This window comes from Diachasma alloeum, unplaced genomic scaffold (genome assembly GCF_001412515.2).
Source record: "Diachasma alloeum isolate Michigan unplaced genomic scaffold, Dall2.0 Dall_scaffold_00274, whole genome shotgun sequence".
NCBI lineage: Eukaryota > Metazoa > Arthropoda > Insecta > Hymenoptera > Braconidae > Diachasma > Diachasma alloeum.
In genome coordinates this window covers 473,824-487,735 of record NW_021680413.1, presented here as the reverse complement: position 1 = coordinate 487,735, position 13,912 = coordinate 473,824, and the positions used below count along the sequence as shown (strand labels likewise).

At 37.7% G+C, this 13,912-nt stretch overlaps 1 pseudogene; it reads left to right on the top strand.

Moving 5' to 3' along the window:
• Positions 1 to 212: 212 nt before the first annotated feature.
• Positions 213 to 13,180, top strand: LOC107037941 (annotated as a pseudogene).
• Positions 13,181 to 13,912: the final 732 nt, after the last annotated feature.

Genomic DNA, 13,912 nt, shown 5'->3' with positions numbered 1-13,912 from the left:
GACGAGCTGAGAATTATGGGTGAGCTTAAAAGATGAGGCGGAGGCTGATTTTAGCAAATATTTAGGCACTATTTGACCTTATCTTGTACAGTCTCCACGGTATTTAAATTATGAATTTTCGAGAATTCCACTGATAATTTTTCATCTTGCCTCATATGAAAAATGAAACATTCCCAGGTCGAGTGAATACCTCATTATTGATTGTGCTGGAAATGCATTTTGTGATTGAACTACCCAAGCGGTAAAAAGAAATGATGAAATTTTGTTGGATTTAATTTCTAATGACAAGAATGTAATTACATTCTTGTAAATGCACTCAGAGTTCTGTGAGAATAATTCATGCTCAGGCTCAGGAGTTCATCCATTTGGCCTCATGCTCAATGAATAAAGTAGGATTGCTTAGAAAAACAAGATAACTAAAAATAATTAGAGTATTGTGCACCGTTGTGCAGAGGGTAAGTTGTTAAAGCCTCTCGACGTAACGAACCATATATGTTATATTCCACAGATTATCGCTCAACGATCCAGCGTTGATTTTTTTTATTGGATTTAAAAATTGTACCACCACTAGGTACATTGAAAGAACTCCTTGCAAAAATTTTGAGCCTTCTATCTCTAATCAAAATTTGAACATTTTTCTAGGGAAAACATTCGATGTATTTTTCAGAACCAATCCTCGGGAAATATTAATGAATTTTTTCCATTGATAAGCTGCGTATGTGCGTTTTTCATGAACTGAACAATAAACAATCTAGAAGAAGGCATCTTTCAGTGTCAAAAATTCCACGCTGGCTCGTTGCTCGATAATTGCTGGAATGCGCAATATAAAATAAATCTACTTATAAGAAGAATTAATTTTCAATCTTGTCCGGTACTTGAAGACATCCTACTGCTGCAGACAGCATTTCAGTAGCTGCAGCTGAGAGCGTCGTAAGACGCAAAAGAGATAAAATGGGTTGGCCAAAGGACCCAAAAACACTCGAAGAGTTGGGAGAAATTCTCGAAACGAATGAGATAATGGAGGGAATTGTGAGAGGAAATTTCAAAGGAGTGATACATCCACCAGCAGGAGGTGAAGGCTGTGCCTTATTGTTCATTAATGACAGTTTGCTAGACGAGTTGAACACAGCGAAAATAATGGAAGTCGATGGGACTATGAAGGTCTGTAACTTGAAAGATCTCTGTGGATATTTTCTAGTTCTTGTATAAGTATCATGAAGTATAGTCCTCACTTTATTAGAACATAGTAACCTGAATTCTATTTGTTTCATCATTACAAGAAACATTTTGCAATTTTTTAATTTACTTCACGCAACTGAATAGTAGTTGAAGAAGTATAATTTCAAAATAGCGATGCCACATCAAACGCCTCATTCTAAGCAATTTCTCATAAGAAGGAGTGAAACGATACACTCAATAATATGTGCATGCGTATTATTTGTTAAAATTTAGTGCATAGCTACATAAACTCGGAATAGTATCCCGTATCCCATGTTTGAACCTATGTCCTTTGTAGGCTGTACCAGACACACCGGAGGGTACGCAAATGTGGATCATCAGCATCAGAAATTGCAGTAAGGTATGATTGGTGTATTTACTTATAAATCTGTCATACACAAAAAAACCCGAAGCCGGTTACTTGTTTCGCTCGCTTCTTGGTAGGGTGTGACTGATAACAATCGGTTTCCCCTTGGTGTGTGCGTGACCCCTCATAGGTCAGACAAATAATTTCCAGACCAAAGAAAATCGTTTCGCCCATTTCTCAGTTATTTAGATAATAACTGTTGAACCGCTGAAATTTTTTTTTCAATTTCAATAATACAGAAGCCTTATGATATCGAAACTCATTTGTTATACAGTAGAAATCATCGAGAAAGAAAAATTTTCAGTTAGCAGAAACCCCACGGCACAATCAGAAACAATCCGCGTGATTTAGCGTTTCACAACCCACGTGATTTAGCATTTCAATCTCCATGTTTTTCATTCTCTTATATAACGTAATAAAAAATTGTTATAAAAAATATTAAAAACTAAAAAAAAAGTAGCAATTTATCCAAATGATTTTTATTTTTATTATTTTTTCCTAATTTTTTCAAAAATAGAGTGGCTGTTTTGTTCCCACATCTAAAAACGCCGATATGTTCTTGAAGCTTTTCAATTGTGCGGTACCCATATTTTTACGGATCTAGACAGATGACATCGCGACGCTGAAAAATCGGATCAGTTTTTGAGATATTTAGCAAAAGAGACTATAATGATGAGAAAGTTGAATATCTCAGAAACTACTGATTCGATTTCGCTCATCCACAATTCCTAACTTTATTATGACGATAGAGGAAATCCTACCCTGGACATACACACACATATGACCACATACATGGTTACACACATACAGACATTAAAAAAAAAATTTCTTCACGTTTCATGGCATTTATAGTCAGTTTCACCCAAAGTTAATAAATAGAAAATAAAGTTTCCATTGAGAAGCAAAGAGTGGAGAACCAGTTGAAATTAACGTTTGAAGTTTTATATCGCTATTTTCGCGATGAAGTTGGAGTTAAGGAACCATAATTTTTGAAAATTTCCGATGAAAAAGGATGTGTTCAATGTTTTTTAGGATATTTTCGATGCATTAAATGAGACCAAAGACTTTAGAGTGTAGAAAGTTTGATCACGTGCAGCGCCTGCAATTAAGCCGCGGTATCTTTGCTTGCTGAAAAGTCTAATTTTCTCTACATAATTATTGACAACAATTTTATAAGAATATTTTAAAATGAGACCAAATTTCGTACCATATTTCGCGGAATACCCCATATACGTGAAATAAAAACATAAACTATGGTTTGAAACTATGGTTGTCTCCCAAAAATTTGCGTGATTGTCCTTCCATGTGCAATTATCATGATGGAGAGTTTCGTTTTATGATGCTCCTTGTTTATCTCCGCAGTCTGTTGCTGTAGGATTTGCCTATTGTCGAGGGGCTAAAGAGCAGTCCTTTATCAAGCCATATTGTCTCGAGTTTTGGAATTGGCACCGGGCCTCAAAGATGTCGAATTGATCATTTCGGATTTTGAGAAGGCTGCTCTCAAAGCTTTCCGATTGATGTTCCCTCGAGCCCGGATACAAGGTTGTTGGTTCCATTTTATAAAAGTAAGTCAAACAAACTCATTTTTCATTAGTGCGGGGGGTTCCAAAACTGTCGTTTAATCTCTTGGGAAATGAAAAAAGGTGAAATTGTGAGTAGAAAGCTCACCCTCGACTTTCTGCGGCAAGACTTAATTTTTAGTTTTGTAACGTGACATTTTCGTATGGGGGTTAAAAATGCCTATTACCTTCGCCCTTCTTCCCCTTCATCTAGTTAAACTCAAAATGCAAAAATTTGTGGACGCCAGGTAATTTTTTTTGGCCGGAATTACCAAACCGGAGGAGTCTACAAAGTTAGTTCTAACTAATTCAAAAATCTCAAAATCTACTCAAAAAGGGAGAAAACTAGATTTCTGGGGACAGGTAACGGTCCTTGATTCGCTCAGTGTGCTAGGTTGTGGAGAGAGGGGTGGATTTCAGGTGGAGACGGGTATTAGGTGGTCAAAGCTACAAAAAAAAAAGAAGAAATGGACATCGTCCTTACGTGTTTCACTATTGAAATATGAATAATTAATAATATACATGATTTTCTCTTCGCATTGATGTCACCAAAAAAAAAGGTTTATAACAATAACTCATTAAATAACAAATACTGGCTTGGAAATACTATTTTAAAGCTTACTATATAGTCCGAAAGTAATATTTCGATTAACTCGACCGTAGGTGAGGTCATCAAATCCCTCACACAATAATATAAACACAAAATTATCGATTAATCCCGAAATACTCGAGAATGTCGAGAAATGAAGGGATGGTATGCGAATCCCCGTGAGAGTGAGAGAGCGAGAAAATGAACTCACCAGTGCACGCATAGTGTACGGCGGACGGAAATAAAAATTAACTAAAACTAAACTCACCGTAGCGGAAAATTGGTAGAGTCGATTTTCAAAAACTCAAAGCCAATTTGCTCGGGAAGGTCTAGCGAAGCCCACGAGACCAAAATCATAATTTTGGGATCATTGGGAGCCACTCCAGATTGAGTTATATCCGGAGGGAAATTTAAACGGGGGAACGCTTACGGAAAGCGATAGTTACCACTTGTCGGCGCGTTAGGGGGTTACCGTGAGGGGAAAAACTCTACGCAATTTATACGTAGGGAAAATAGGGGTACTCCTCGCCATAGGAGCGAGGGAGAAGGAAATAGCCCACGTCGAAAATCGTCCGATTTCGACTGGAAAAAGACGCAAGAATTCCACTACCGAACAAACACACTTGCTGAACCCAAAAATCATCTCAAAAGATGATTGGGATAAACCGGAAGGGGTGAAAACTCGGTACCGACCCGATTTGGGTGGAATATCCGATCCAAAAATCGGAAGGGCCCGCGGATAAATATCCGGGGTAAGGGATAATGCCCAAAAAAGTGCAAAATTCGGACCAACAAATATGAATAAAGAGGGGTAATCAACCACTGCACGTAGCTGAGGGCCACGCGAGGGATACCGCCATAAAGGGGAAACGACGCCATTCGAAAATGGCTCGAAATTAGGGAAAAAATACCAGAAAACTCACGGCTTTTCGATTTTTGAGGGTCCTCTTCCCTTTTCGGACCATCCTGGATCCTTACAGCTACAGGATAATCTCGCAATAATCCAGATTGCGATTATGGGCACACAGAATTGGGCAAATTCATTTGTGTCCGATTATGGGCACACAGAAATTCACACGCGACTAGTGGACTAGTGGACTTTGGGACGGTCAACGCGGAACTAATTGCCCTGGGTCAGTGTCACGGGCACTAACCGCAGCGCAAATTCCGGCCAACAGAGGCGGGCTCTGATTGGCGGAGATTTTAGCACATCAAGCCGGGGGTTTGATGGCGTCACCGAATGCTTTCGGGAAATTCAAACGCAAAAAATACTCGACTCCAATTATTCTATATGTAACTTTATAAAATAGACTAATGATTAATCTGGGCCAAACTGGTGGACGTTCGGAAAATTACCGTGGATTTTTGGCGCTTCCTATGGGTCTGTTCTCCTGGATTTACGGGGTTAAAAGACCGATACTCCTAACTAATTTTACAAAATTTCCCAAAATCTTGATGCAACCTGGCAATTCACGGGATACAAGGGTTGCACTTGTTCCACGTGACCTTCCACCGAAAAACTGAAACGTAAGCAGTTAACCACCGTAAAATCAATCATAATTTGGAGCGCCGGTATTTCAACCGGACCTACACGATTTATCGTAAGATTAACAATAGGGTGGTTCCCATAAAGGTGATCGGATGACACTAAAATTTGGCCCTTCTTCACGATAACCCTATGGGCCCTCAAAAACGCGTAATTTCAGATCTTTATTAGTCAAAAACGAAACGAAATCGCAAAATTACTAAACGGAAGGGCGAAGCAACGAAAAATAACTCCGCTTAAACGGAAAAACACGCCTCGATTATCCCAGGGATAATCGGAAAAATGACCACGCCGGAGTGGGAAACAAAATTCTACGTTCTCTCTCTCTCTCTACTCACGATCCGTTACTGAGTGTCGCCGGAAGTGGATGTTCTCAGATACTGGTGGTGTCTCTAACGAACATCCCCACATGTTCGTTACAGTTTTTAATCAATGAAACGATTCGATGATAGCAATGCTGGACTCGTAGACAATGGACGACTCTTTTTGCCAAAAATTTCCCGCAGCATCTCAGTTGAATTCAACGATATAATTCAAAGTAATTGCACAGTAGTTTCAATTGAATAACATTGACGGAGTGGGGGCGAGGGGGAGAAGTATTTTGTTGAGGCCTATTCAGGGGAGCCGGATTGAATCAAAGGGTGTTGGTGTCGATATAAGAGGAATCCTTTCGAGGAGTTTTGGAACACCCTATATAGAGGTCAATCTTTGATACTAGGATCATAAAATAAGAAGTCTAATCTTTGGTACTAGGAACATAAATAAGTTTAATCTTCGCAGCTGTATCATAAAATAGGTTCCAATAAATTCAACAATTTGAGAAAGTTACTGGAAAATATAACGAGAGAAGATCAATTGCATGGACATTAAAATCTGAAGTTATCGAACAATTTTTTTTTTTTTATGAAACACTAATATTTGCAACCAGTAATTATGACTGCAGATAAATTGAAGTAGAAGTATGCTATATTGGATGAAGTATTCCTCACGATTTTATCTTCTGTCTTTTATTTTAACTCAATTTTTCATTTGAATTGTTGTTTCAAATTTACCGGTTTTAACTCATTCAATGATATCACCAAAAAAATTACAATACTTCGTTTTCCCATGGCAATTATAAATTCTTATCTTACATGTCATTGATATAGTGGAAATATTTGAAGACCCCTCGACGCTTAAATTTATTCGCATTTGGGTTCCAAGACCTCTCGCTCATCTATTGTTTAATTTTTCAGAATTTGCCCACTCTGGGGAAGGGTTATTGTTGCGAAATAATGCGAAATAAACACGATTCAGTCACAAACATTCGTGCGGATTTTTCTCGCGAATCAAATAGATATTTCTTTGTCGATCACCGTATGTATAATGATGAACTTGCATGAAAAGAACTGGTGTATGTTATATTTTTATTATAGGCTATGTCAGAAAACTGGAAAAAAATGCGTCCCCAAAACGCTCCCTCTGAACTTTGGTTCAGACACATAGCACGTTCTCTAGCACGCTTACCACCCCATCTCATCATACCCCATGGAGTTCAAGTTGTAAAAGACGTATGCTTTATACAGTGATGTTTTTCCTAAGCTCAATGAATGGTATAATTATATACAAAAGGAATGGGGAGGCAAACGAGAAGTGGTGTCAGTATTCGGTTCGTGCATCAGAACAAACAATGACTCAGAAGCTTTTAATCGGCACTTCACTCCTCGAGTTGGTGGTCGGCACCCACGAGTTTATGCATTTATTCGTAAGTACTCAATTCTTGATTCACGGTGCAAGAACTAGAATGTTGGGTGTGCGCTCTCGGACGATAGCCGATTGAAATTTTTCGGGTGCACTTGCAACGAATTTCATTTGATCTCTCTTGAACTTTCTATAATTTTTCGATCGTTTTTATTGACATGTTCACATATATATATTTTTTTCTTCCTGCCATGTATACCCTACTTGGGTTTTTACGTGTCCCTACTTTGCGGTTTCATGGGCCGTCTTTCTCGCCAACCATGTCGCATTATACCGCAGGAGCGGTACGCCGTATGCAGACTCTCCTGGTGACCAAGGGAAACCATGAAAAATCTTGGTCGACATGGCGTCCATCAACCAAGCATCATCAGAGAATGTTTTTTCAACGATTCTCCGATGATTCTTGGTGTCTAGACTTCCCTTCGACGGTTTCTGAATGATTAAAAATGCCAGTGCCCAAAGCCGGACTCGAACCCACGATGTTCGGGGCTCCGCCGTCCGGACGAGCAATTTAACCACTTCGGCCCGTAGTCGGTTACATGTTCACATATTTATACAAATATAAATACAAAATATTCTCCAGAAAACGTCGATAAAATTCGATTTTTCTAGACAACTTATTCCATCGAAATATATTATGTATTACATAGAATTTTCTCGGCTCAATTTTTCAAAGGTTTTTTCATTCTAATTTTCTTTTCTTTTCACCAAGAAAATAAAAAAAAACTTGGATGATTCTGAACTAAAAGAATTCTAAAAAATCGAATTTTATTTACTTTTTCTATTAAATCCTTCCTATTGAACATGTCAACAAAAACGGCCAAAAACTCATCCAACTTTCTCTGGAAATCCAATGGAATTTTCTAGCAACTTGGCTAGGTTTTTCTATCAAATGTTTTTGTTCGTAAAAAACAGCTAAGACCGGACTAAACAACATGAAATGGGCGTATACCGTATAGATATTCCAAAAAAATCATATTGAAGATTTCAGGAAATTTGCAAGACGTAATTCTAAGTGAGGTGATTACTTTGCAATGTTTAGAAGCAAACATCCCAGTTGTTAAAGTGAAGAAGATGTTCAACAAAGACATGACGATTATCCACGCCTAACAGAGTCTCTTGTCAACTAGGTAAGAGTAAGATAATCTTGAGGGAGGTGGGGCAAAATAGAACGATTCGAGTATGTGGTTTGTGCATTGTTGCTGAGAGAAAATAACAAACCGTTCCATTTTGATTAGTATATGTCATAACAAAAATGACTCATTGAATTCTTCCTATTGTATTCCAATTCCTTAATGAGGGTCTTTCAACTTTTCGTATCGAGAGGATATAATAACGAATTTTTTAAATGATTTAATACTATAAAGTATAGATCACCACTGAAACTGAGTGATTTTAACAGCCTGACCGAAAATTTTGAGTAACCCTTGAAGTTGAGGATGATTATTATTTTGTCTGCCTAAATAATGAGCAATTCAAATGTATATACATTTTAAATATAGTAGGCCCAGCCAACAAAATGTATACAACTTCATGAAGCAGCTCCTACCTTCACAACTGTCTGAAATAATTGATGAGGAGAGATTGAAATTGTCACGGGGAAATATTACGAGTAAGTTTACGATTTTTTGTTCCGTGGACGGAATGACGTGAATAATGATTAACTTTTTCAGAGACAACGTCCATGAAGAAGAAAAAGACTGCAGTAAAATCTGTTCCCGAGGAGGAAGAAGAATATGCAGGTGACACATTTACATTGTTACGAATTCTCACTAGATCGGACAGAAAAAATAGGGATTTAATTTTCCGACGGATAAATTTTTCGATTCATTAAAGTGCACAGTCGCGGTACGAATTTTTCATTTTAGGTAAGCCTAAGGTAAGCGAAATTCGTCGAGCGGTAGCCGAAAATCACTAAGCTTGCCGAAACTAGGTTCACATAACTCACACCCGCACTATCACACTTTCCGAATTTTCCGCGAGAACCGAACAATTTATTTTCAAAAGACTCTAATTTTTGGAGTATCAACCGACCTCCGGGGTAGAGAAAATAATAGTGGTTATCACTAGACTCACCCTTAATTTTTGCTGACCGGTCTGGCAGCAAAACAAGGAAGGTACACCCGATCAGTTGTAACCTCTCGGATGATAGAGGCGATCTGGGCCGTCGGAAAAACTCCAGCTTTCCTCTGACAGGCTGGGTAACGTCCTTCTGCTACACACACACGTTCAGTTCCTCTCCTTTTCTTTTTGTTTGGTAAGATTTCAGTTCTTCAGTATATTCACTTTCAAATTGCTGAATAAATCATTCCCATATAAATAAGTTATTCACGTAAATTTATTTATTTATTTATTTTATTTTCGCTTTAGGATTTCGACAACGAGTGCATCGTAAAAGACCCGAGCGATATTCTACCGGGGAAAAGAAAATTCTATCGGGATGAGGAATGGGTAAAATAATCTTGAAAAAAAAAATGAAAGAAATGTCAACCGCAAAATCTCATCCCTTACAATCCGTAAGGGACGATGAATTGACCCACGAGAAAGGGGGGTTGACGGTAATCGACGACCTCAGGATTCTGAGGTCGACAGACCGTCCCAAAAGGGCCAGTTAGTCATCCGCTGGAGAGCGGGGTTGATTGTGAACCTAAGGAAACACGGGGTTGCCTCGCCAGGATAACAACAGGACAGCCTGTTGCTAGCCAAAGCGGTCAACCGAAGTCTCCTCTAGTCAACGGATATCAACCGCAAGTTTCCAAGATCAACAGAGCGTCCCAAAAAGCCAGTTAGTTGTCCTCGAAAACAGCGGGGTTGATAGTTAACCTAGAAGAACGGGATTGCCTCACCAGGATAACATCAGGTAATCCTGACGTTAGCCCAGCCAGTCAGCCACAGCTCCCCCTAGTCAACTAGTATCAACCGCAGGTTTGCGGAATTTTATCCACAACCCAGCGGGGTTGACAGGATGGGAATTGTTTTTAAGAGTGTGAGAAGGGTTGGGACTTATGTGGAATGCACGAGAAAAATTTAATTCAATTTTTATTTCAAATTCGTGACCGAGCCCGCAGTCAGTACAATGCACCGTCGAAATCGGAACGGAATTATCGGTTTAGACCAAAAATATTTTTAATCCGGAATTGCGGACTGAAAATCTTCACTATNTTTCCGAATTTTCCGCGAGAACCGAACAATTTATTTTCAAAAGACTCTAATTTTTGGAGTATCAACCGACCTCCGGGGTAGAGAAAATAATAGTGGTTATCACTAGACTCACCCTTAATTTTTGCTGACCGGTCTGGCAGCAAAACAAGGAAGGTACACCCGATCAGTTGTAACCTCTCGGATGATAGAGGCGATCTGGGCCGTCGGAAAAACTCCAGCTTTCCTCTGACAGGCTGGGTAACGTCCTTCTGCTACACACACACGTTCAGTTCCTCTCCTTTTCTTTTTGTTTGGTAAGATTTCAGTTCTTCAGTATATTCACTTTCAAATTGCTGAATAAATCATTCCCATATAAATAAGTTATTCACGTAAATTTATTTATTTATTTATTTTATTTTCGCTTTAGGATTTCGACAACGAGTGCATCGTAAAAGACCCGAGCGATATTCTACCGGGGAAAAGAAAATTCTATCGGGATGAGGAATGGGTAAAATAATCTTGAAAAAAAAAATGAAAGAAATGTCAACCGCAAAATCTCATCCCTTACAATCCGTAAGGGACGATGAATTGACCCACGAGAAAGGGGGGTTGACGGTAATCGACGACCTCAGGATTCTGAGGTCGACAGACCGTCCCAAAAGGGCCAGTTAGTCATCCGCTGGAGAGCGGGGTTGATTGTGAACCTAAGGAAACACGGGGTTGCCTCGCCAGGATAACAACAGGACAGCCTGTTGCTAGCCAAAGCGGTCAACCGAAGTCTCCTCTAGTCAACGGATATCAACCGCAAGTTTCCAAGATCAACAGAGCGTCCCAAAAAGCCAGTTAGTTGTCCTCGAAAACAGCGGGGTTGATAGTTAACCTAGAAGAACGGGATTGCCTCACCAGGATAACATCAGGTAATCCTGACGTTAGCCCAGCCAGTCAGCCACAGCTCCCCCTAGTCAACTAGTATCAACCGCAGGTTTGCGGAATTTTATCCACAACCCAGCGGGGTTGACAGGATGGGAATTGTTTTTAAGAGTGTGAGAAGGGTTGGGACTTATGTGGAATGCACGAGAAAAATTTAATTCAATTTTTATTTCAAATTCGTGACCGAGCCCGCAGTCAGTACAATGCACCGTCGAAATCGGAACGGAATTATCGGTTTAGACCAAAAATATTTTTAATCCGGAATTGCGGACTGAAAATCTTCACTATAAAAATTTACAAACGAAGTTAAATTTCAAAGTAAATTGCAATAAAAAAAATTTCAATTACGAAAAAATTTCAAAGTTCCGAAAAATTTCCAAGTCCAAGAGGACAGAATGCGAGAAAAAAAAATTCTAAGTCCAAGAGGACTGAACACGAAAAATTTCTATGTCCAAGAGGACAGATCACGAGAAAAAATTCTAAGTCTACAATTCTCGAATTTTTTCTAAGTCCGAACTGGTTACTTTTGATTTAATTCGCGAGAGCTCTTCGGAGCTTATGACCAGCGATTTCAACAGTTGGCGTTGAACTGACTGTTCGCTCCGGCGTCGGGAGGTACATCAACTGAAAAAACGTGGCGCACGGCGTGTCTCTGGCGCGCAGGAGTGGGAGTACTGCGTTAAGCGGGCAGACTTGCTGCCTAACAGTGGGGATCACGCGTTGAGTGTACCCCTATGTATTATGTATGGCATATGGCTAATGCTGTGGCACCCACTATGTCTTTGCAAATTCGATTTTACATTTCATTTTAACATTTTTTCGAATTTTAAAATCATTTACGCCATTTTACATAATAAATAATGAAGTTTTTGGGCAAATTTTAAGTTTGATTGTCACTAAGCCTTCAACGTTTCCTTATGGTGCCCTTATGGTATTTTTTTGACAAAATTTTTGACAAAATTCATTTTTGAATCTATTTTGATACCAGGAATATGATTCTGATGAAAAACATTTTTTTTTAATTTTTTATATTTCAATTGTTGATAACAATGTTATTTGTTAATTTAGGCGAATGCCTCCTAGTGTGTCTGAAAGAACTTGATTTATCATACTTCCACACAAAATTTCAGATTTTTATCCCTACAATCTTCGAAGATATTCGCAATTAAAAATTTGACCTTGAAAATGTATCTATTAGCTTTTTACGCCATGTGTTATAACTTTGAAAATCCAAATTACCGCTGGTTGTATTGAGAATTTGGTGAACTATTTTTTGGTGATTTTTGTTTTTGAATATGTATGTTTGTTTACAAGTTATTAGCGATTAAATGTTAAAAGTGTCTGATGACCTAATAGTTGAAATTTTTTTATTTCAACTTTTCCGATATTTTCCTTCATATTCCTATTCTCTGTACAGAACTCAATTTATTTCATATTTTTCCTGAATTTTCCATCGTAATTTTATTGACATGTCAATAGATAGCAAAGTTGTCTTTTGACCCTTTGAATATTTTCTTTCATATCTTTGTAGCTCTTGATTTATAGTAAATTTTTCATCTTAAACTTTTTTCGATATTTCTTATAGGAAAGTTTGTAAAAATTCCAAAAGTTTAATCTATTACACGGATACACGCTTTCGCATGTGTATGTGAATTCTTTAAAAATCTATAACTTTTTCGTTTATGAATATTAAGGCAAATTTCGAATGATTCCAGATTACGGATATTGAAAAGTTTATTTTATGATTTTTACCAATGTTTCCGGTATTTTTTATATCTTTTGGACTTTTATGGCCTTATGGACTTATTATGGACTCTTTTATAACAATTGAATTTGTTTATTGATTCTCGATTGTTTTTAATGACGGATCTTGTAGTCCGTATTTTATAGAGCAATTTTTGTCTCACGAATTTTTCTCCATCTCTAGCACAGGTGGCGCTACCAATTTTCAAACTTCACGGGCACACGGATATAGATGTGTTGAGCGCGCGAGTGTAGATTTTCAAAAATTCATATCTTCGCTGCTTATAGAGATTAAGGAACAATTCATGGCGGTCCTGATTGAGGGTGCAAAGGTCTCCATTTCATGATTTTATCTGATTTTTATGACAATTTTCATATAATTTGTTAATAACAATTCATTTTGTTTATAAATTTTTGCAACTTTTGTTAGTGGATCTTGTAGTCCGGACTTTACTGACCATCTTTTGTTTCAAGTATTTTGTTCTATCTCTCATACAGATGGCGCTATAAATTTATTAATTTTTAACAGACACACGGACACATGTTTGAGTGCATGAGTGCATTTCTTTGATAATTCATATCTTGTTTGTTTATAAAGATTAAGAAGCCGTTCATGACTTATTGTTTTAAGGATAGCAAGACCTTCCTTTCATGATTTTATCTAATATTTATGACAATTTTTCATATATTTTGTTTATAACAATTATGTTTGTTAAATTATTTTTTAAATCTTTTACTAACGAAAATGATAGTCCAGATTTCATGGAACATTTTTCATTTCAAGAATTTGTCTCGATCTTCAGCCCAGATGGCCCTATCAATTTTCAAAGTTTCGGATACACACGTATATATGAATTTGAATGCGTACGTGTATCGATCTTCAAAAATTCATAGTGTTTTTGTTTACAAGGATCGAGGAATGATTATTGGTAGATATTTTTGTTATTATGGACTCTTAATTTGCAAATTATTTCGAGAATTCTTCATCAACAATTTCTGATTGTTTATAAACAATTATTATTTTTATTTAACTTTTTCCATCAAATAACTTCGGAATTTTAATTTTTAGATTATTCTTT